This window comes from Triticum dicoccoides, chromosome 2B (assembly GCF_002162155.2).
Source record: "Triticum dicoccoides isolate Atlit2015 ecotype Zavitan chromosome 2B, WEW_v2.0, whole genome shotgun sequence".
NCBI classification, from domain to species: Eukaryota; Viridiplantae; Streptophyta; class Magnoliopsida; order Poales; family Poaceae; genus Triticum; species Triticum dicoccoides.
In genome coordinates, this window is record NC_041383.1 from 91330941 (window position 1) to 91338400 (window position 7460).

The following is a 7460-nucleotide window of genomic DNA, read 5'->3' on the forward strand; positions in this document are numbered from 1 at the left end:
GGCCTCGGAACACAAGAGACCGAAAGGTCGAACATGAGTCGTATAGAAGATACGATCAACATGGAGATGTTCACCGATGATGACTAGTTTGTCTCACGTGATGATCGGACACGGCCTAGTTGACTCGGATCATGTATCACTTAGATGACTAGAGGGATGTCTAATATGAGTGGGAGTTCATTAAATAATTTGATTAGATGAACTTAATTATCATGAACTTAGTCTAAAAACCTTTGCAAAATGTCTTGTAGATCAAATGGCCAACGCTCATGTCAACCTCAACTTCAACGCGTTCCTAGAAAAAACCAAGCTGAAAGATGATGGCAGCAACTATATGGACTGGGTCCGGAACCTGAGGATCATCCTCATAGCTGCCAAGAAAGCATATGTCCTAGAAGCACCGCTAGGTGAAGCACCCATTCCAGAGAACCAAGACGTTATGAACGCTTGGAAGTCACGTGTTGATGATTACTCCCTCGTTCAGTGCGGCATGCTTTACAGCTTAGAACCGGGGCTCCAAAAGCGTTTTGAGCAACACGGAGCATATGAGATGTTTGAAGAGCTGAAAATGGTTTTCCAAGCTCATGCCCGGGTCGAGAGATTTGAAGTCTCCGACAAGTTCTACAGTTGTAAGATGGAGGAAAATAGTTCTGTCAGTGAGCACATACTCAAAATGTCTGGGTTGCACAACCGCTTGTCCCAGCTAGACATTAACCTCCCGGACGAGGCGGTCATTGACAGAATCCTTCAGTCGCTCCCACCTAGCTACAAGAGCTTTGTGATGAACTACAATATGCAGGGGATGGTGAAAATTATTCCTGAAGTATTTTCAATGCTGAAATCAGCAGAGGTGGAAATCAAAAAGGAACATCAAGTGTTGATGGTCAATAAAACCACTAGTTTCAAGAAAGGCAAGGGTAAGAAGAACTTCAAGAAGGACGGCAAGGGAGTTGCCGCGCCCAGTAAGCCAGTTGCCGGGAAGAAGCCAAAGAATGGACCCAAGCCTGAGACTGGGTGCTTTTATTGCAAAGGGAAGGGTCACTGGAAGCGGAACTGCCCCAAATACTTAGCGGACAAGAGGGCCGGCAACACTAAAGGTATATGTGATATACATGTAATTGATGGGTACCTTACCAGTACTCGTAGTAGCTCCTGGGTATTTGATACCGGTGCGGTTGCTCATATTTGTAACTCAAAACAGGAGTTGCGGCATAAGCGGAGACTGGCGAAGGACGAGGTGACGATGCGCGTCGGGAATGGTTCCAAGGTCGATGTGATCGACGTCGGCACGCTACCTCTACATTTACCTATGGGATTAGTTTTAAACCTCAATAATTGTTATTTAGTGCCAGCTTTGAGCATGAACATTGTATCTGGATCTCGTTTAATACGAGATGGCTACTCATTTAAATCCGAGAATAATGGTTGTTCTATTTATATGAGAGATATGTTTTATGGTCATGCCCCGCTGGTCAATGGTTTATTCTTAATGAATCTCGAACGTGATGTTACACATATTCATAGTATGAATACCAAAAGATGTAAGATTGATAATGATAGTCCCACATATCTGTGGCACTGCCGCCTTGGTCACATTGGTGTCAAACGCATGAAGAAGCTCCATACAGATGGACTTTTGGAGTCTCTTGATTTCGAATCATTTGACACGTGCGAACCATGCCTCATGGGTAATATGACCAAGACTCCGTTCTCCGGAACAATGGAGCGAGCAACCAACTTATTGGAAATTATACATACTGATGTGTGCGGTCCAATGAGCGTTGAGGCTCGCGGTGGCTATCGTTATGTTCTCACCCTCACTGATGACTTAAGTAGATACGGGTATGTTTACTTGATGAAACACAAGTCTGGGACCTTTGAAAACTTCAAGGAATTTCAGAATGATGTAGAGAATCAACATGGCCGAAAAATAAAGTTCTTACGATCAGATCATGGAGGAGAATATTTAAGTCACGAATTTTGTACGTACTTAAGGAAATGTGGAATCGTTTCACAACTCATGCCGCCTGGAACACCTCAGCGTAACGGTGTGTCCGAACATCGTAATCACACTTTATTGGATATGGTGCGGTCTATGATGTCTCTTACCAATTTACAACTATCATTTTGGGGATACGCTTTAGAGACAGCCACATTCACTTTAAATAGGGCACCATCTAAATCCGTTGGGACGACACCGTATGAATTATGGTTTGGGAAGAAACCTAAGCTGTCGTTTCTAAAAGTTTGGGGATGCGATGCTTATGTCAAGAAACTTCAACCTGAAAAGCTCGAACCCAAGTCGGAAAAATGCGTCTTCATAGGATACCCTAAGGAAACCATTGGGTATACCTTCTACCTCAGATCCGAAGGCAAGATCTTTGTTGCCAAGAATGGGTCCTTTCTGGAGAAAGAGTTTCTCTCGAAAGAAGTAAGTGGGAGGAAAGTGGAACTTGATGCAGTACTACCTCTTGAACCGGTAAGTAGCGCAGCTCAGGAAGATGTTCATGTAGTGCCTGCATCGACTGGAGAGGAAGTTAATGATGATGATCAAGGTACTTCGGATCAAGTTACTACTGAACTTCATAGGTCCACAAGGACACTTTCCACACCAGAGTGGTATGGCAACCCTGTCCTGGAAATCATGTTGTTAAACAACGGTGAACCCTTGAACTATGAAGAAGTGATGGCGGGCCCAGATTCCAACAAATGGCTTGAAGCCATGCAATCCGAGATAGGATCCATGTATGAAAACAAAGTATGGACTTTGACAGACTTGCCCGATGATCGGCGAGTGATAGAGAACAAATGGATCTTTAAGAAGAAGACGGACGCGGATGGTAATGTTACCATCTATAAAGCTCGACTTGTCGCTAAGGGTTATCGGCAAGTTCAAGGGGTTGAATACGATGAGACTTTCTCTCCCGTAGCGAAGCTGAAGTCCGTCTGAATCATGTTAGCAATTGCCGCATACTATGATTATGAGATATGGCAAATGGACGTCAAAACGGCATTCCTTAATGGCTATCTTAAGGAAGAACTGTATATGATGCAACCGGAAGGTTTTGTCGATCGTGAGAATGCTAACAAGGTATGCAAGCTCCAGCGATCCATTTATGGGCTGGTGCAAGCATCTCGGAGTTGGAACATTCACTTTGATGAGATGATCAAAGCGTTTGGTTTATGCAGACTTATGGAGAAGCCTGCGTTTACAAGAAAGTGAGTGGGAGCTCTGTAGCATTTCTCATATTATATGTAGATGACATACTTTTGATGGGAAATGATATAGAAATTTTGGACAGCATTAAGGCCTACTTGAATAAGTGTTTTTCAATGAAGGACCTTGGAGAAGCTGCTTACATATTAGGCATCAAGATCTATAGAGATAGATCGAGACGCCTCATAGGTCTTTCACAAAGCACATACCTTGATAAGATATTGAAAAAGTTCAATATGGATCAGTCCAAGAAGGGGTTCTTGCGTGTGTTGCAAGGTGTGAAATTGAGCTCGGCTCAGTGCCCGACCACGGCAGAAGCTAGAGAAAAGATGAGTGTCATCCCCTATGCCTCGGCTATAGGGTCTATTATGTATGCCATGCTGTGTACCAGACCTGATGTAAACCTTGCCGTAAGTTTGGTAGGAAGGTACCAAAGTAATCCCGGCATGGAACACTGGACAGCGGTCAAGAATATCCTGAAGTGCCTGAAAAGGACTAAGAATATGTTTCTCGTTTATGGAGGTGATGAAGAGCTCGTCGTAATGGGTTACGTCAACGCTAGCTTCGACACAGATCTAGATGACTCTAAGTCACAAACCGGATACGTGTATATTTTGAATGGAGGGGCAGTAAGCTGGTGCAGTTGCAAGCAAAGCGTCGTGGCGGGATCTACATGTAAAGCAGAGTGCATGGCAGCCTCGGAGGCAGCGCATGAAGCAATATGGATGAAGGAGTTCATCACCGACCTAGGAGTCATACCCAATGCGTCGGGGCTGATCACTCTCTTTTGTGACAACACTGGAGCTATTGCCCTTGCCAAGGAGCCCAGGTTTCACAAGAAGACCAGGCACATCAAGTGTCGCTTCAACTCCATTCATGAAAATGTTCAAGATGGAGACATAGATATTTGCAAAGTGCATACGGATCTGAATGTCGCAGACCCATTGACTAAACCTCTTCCGCGAGCAAAACATGATCAACACCAGAACTCTATGGGTGTTCGATTCATCACAAAGTAACTAGATTATTGACTCTAGTGCAAGTGGGAGACTGTTGGAAATATGCCCTAGAGGCAATAATAAAATGATTATTATTATATTTCCTTGTTCATGATAATTTTCTATTATTCACGCTATAATTGTGTTATCCGAAAATCGTAATACATGTGTTAATACATAGACCACAACATGTCCCTAGTGAGCATCTAGTTGACTAGCTCGTTGATCAACTGATAGTCATAGTTTCCTGACTATGGACATTATATGTCATTGATAACGGGATCACATCATTAGGAGAATGATGTAATGGACAAGACCCAAACCTAAGCATAGCACAAGATCGTGTAGTTCGTTTGCTAGAGCTTTTCCAATGTCAAGGTATCATTTCCTTAGACCAGGAGATCGTGTAACTCCCGGATACCGTATGAGTGCTTCGGGTGTACCAAACGTCACAACGTAACTGGGTGACTATAAAGGTATACTACGGGTATCCCCGAAAGTATCTGTTGGGTTGACACGGATCGAGACTGGGATTTGTCACTCCGTATGACGGAGAGGTATCTCTGGAACCACTCAGTAATGCATCATCATAATGAGCTCAATGTGACCAAGTGGTTGGTCACGGGATCATGCATTACGGTACGAGTAAAGTGACTTGCCGGTAATGAGATTGAACGAGGTATTGGGATACCGACGATCGAATCTCAGGCAAGTAACGTACCGATTGACAAAGGGAATTGTATACGGGATTACTTGAATCCTCGACATCGTGGTTCATCTGATGAGATCATCATGGATCATGTGGGAGCCAACATGGGTATCCAGATCCCGCTGTTGGTTATTGGCCGGAGAGCTGTCTCGGACATGTCTACGTGATTCCCGAACCCGTAGGGTCTACACACTTAAGGTTCAGTGACACTAGGGTTGTAGAGATATTAGTATGCGGTAACCCGAAAGTTGTTCGGAGTCCCGGATGAGATCCCGGACGTCACGAGGAGTTCCGGAATGGTCCGGAGGTGAAGAATTATATATAGGAAGTCCAGTTTCGGCCACCGGGAAACTTTCGGGGGTCACCGGTATTGTACCGGGACCACTAGAAGGGTCCCGGGGGTCCATCGGGTGGGGCCACCTATCCCGGAGGGCCACGTGGGCTGAAGGGGGAAGGGAACCAGACCCTAGTGGGCTGGTGCGCCCCCCCTTGGGCCTCCCCTGCGCTTAGGGTTGGAAACCCTAGGGGTGGGGGGCGCCCCACTTGACTTGGGGGGCAAGTCCCCCCCTAGCCCTCCCCCCTTGGGATGGGATCTCTAGGGGGCCGGCGCACCCCCTAAGCCCCCTATATAAAGAGGGGGGAGGGAGGGCAGCCGCACCCTAGTCCCTGGCGCCTCCCTCTCCCCACGTACTACCTCTCCCTCTCGCTGAGCTTGGCGAAGCCCTGCCGAGATCGCCGCTACTTCCACCACCACGCCGTCGTGCTGCTGGATCTCCATCAACCTCTCCTTTCCCCTTGCTGGATCAAGAAGGAGGAGACGTCTTCCCCAACCATACATGTGTTGAACGCGGAGGTGCTGTCCGTTCAGCACTAGGATCTTCGGTGATTTGGATCACGACGAGTACGACTCCCTCAACCCCGTTCTCTTGAACGCTTCCGCTTGCGATCTACAAGGGTATGTAGATGCACTCATCTCTCTCGTTGCTAGATGACTCCATAGATTGATCTTGGTGAAGCGTAGAAATTTTTTATTTTCTACAACGTTCCCCAACATAGTTATGTACCTGCTGATATGGACTTGGATGGCCACTTGCGATGCTTTTGATTGTATGAGTGATGAATGCTTATGTTGATTATGTATGATGTGCCTTATTTCTTGTTCTTTTGTAGATGATGTGGTATGTGGTGTACAGAGGACGGTGTCCAGGAGTCTATGATTCATGGTCGGAATACAATGAATAAATACTTCGTTATGAAGGCAACTCGTATGCCTCATTGAACAACAGAGAGATGGCAGAGTATCATTACAATCAGTATTTGCTTAAGCAAAAGAGAAAAACAGAATTAAGCAATGGTGGAAGCCAGACACGGCTTAGCTGGTTCAGTGGATTGAAGAAATTCATAATTCTCTTTCATTTTGTCATAATTGTGGTGTTGCTTTTTGTCATATGCTGCATGCATGCATACCACTTTGTTGTTTAATTAGTAAGTAGGCACTTGTACTAAAGAGCTACTTTGTGATTTGAAATGGAGCATGTGTGAACTATTTATGGGTTAATGCTTATGTGAGTTTGTTGTTAACCTGTGTGACTTGAAATGCAAGTTTGAGTATTGTATAAATGTTTTTGCTGCAACGACTCGAACAAAAAACAGTATGAACAGAAGCGGAACAAAACTTTACCGAGGGCGGAACTCGGCAAAGAGGCGCGCGCTGGGAGATGTAGGCACTTGGCTGTTGCAGTTATGCCGAGAGGACTCTCGGTACAGAAGTGGTTACCGAGGGTCGATTATCGGCTCTCGGTAAATGAGCAGTTTCCAAGAGTGGCTCTCGGTAATGATAAGGCCACCATCAAAGTTTAGTCCCACCTCGCCTAGAGACAAGCAACAAAACCTATTTAAATAGTGGGATAGTCCAGATGGAGTAAGCTTCGGTATTCATTACAGTCTTGTTAAGGAGATGGAGTATCACTTTGAATGTTCACATGTCTCGAGCGGAGAACATTCAAAGTGATAGGCCATCTTCTTAATGGTGGATGCCGGTGTTTTTTTTATTAATGGTGTCATCACACGGCCACTGAGGCCGCTTGTAAACCGCACCAACTTCGAGCTAGTATCTGGGTATCACGAGGGAACGTGTCCGTTTTGTGCAGGAAGTGCTGGTCATGTTGCTCCGTTGGCCTCGAAGCTTCTCGTGTTTATTACTTTACACTCTTCAAAGTTCTCTCTCGGTGCCGGTCTAGAAAGTTGACCGGCACCGAGAGAGGGGGTAGGCCACGGTCAACAACTTCTTCTTCTTATGTTTTTTACTTTACACTCTTTAAAGTTCTCTCTCGATGCCGTTCTAGGAAGTTGACCGACACCGAGAGAGGGGGTAGGCCACGGTCAACAACTGCCCCTTCTCATGTTTTTTTTACTTTACACTCTTTAAAGTTCTCTCTCTGTGCCGGTCTAGAAAGTTGACCGACACCGAGAGAGGGGGCAGGCCATGGTCAACAACTGCTTCTTCTCATGTTTTTTTACTTTACACTCTTTAAAG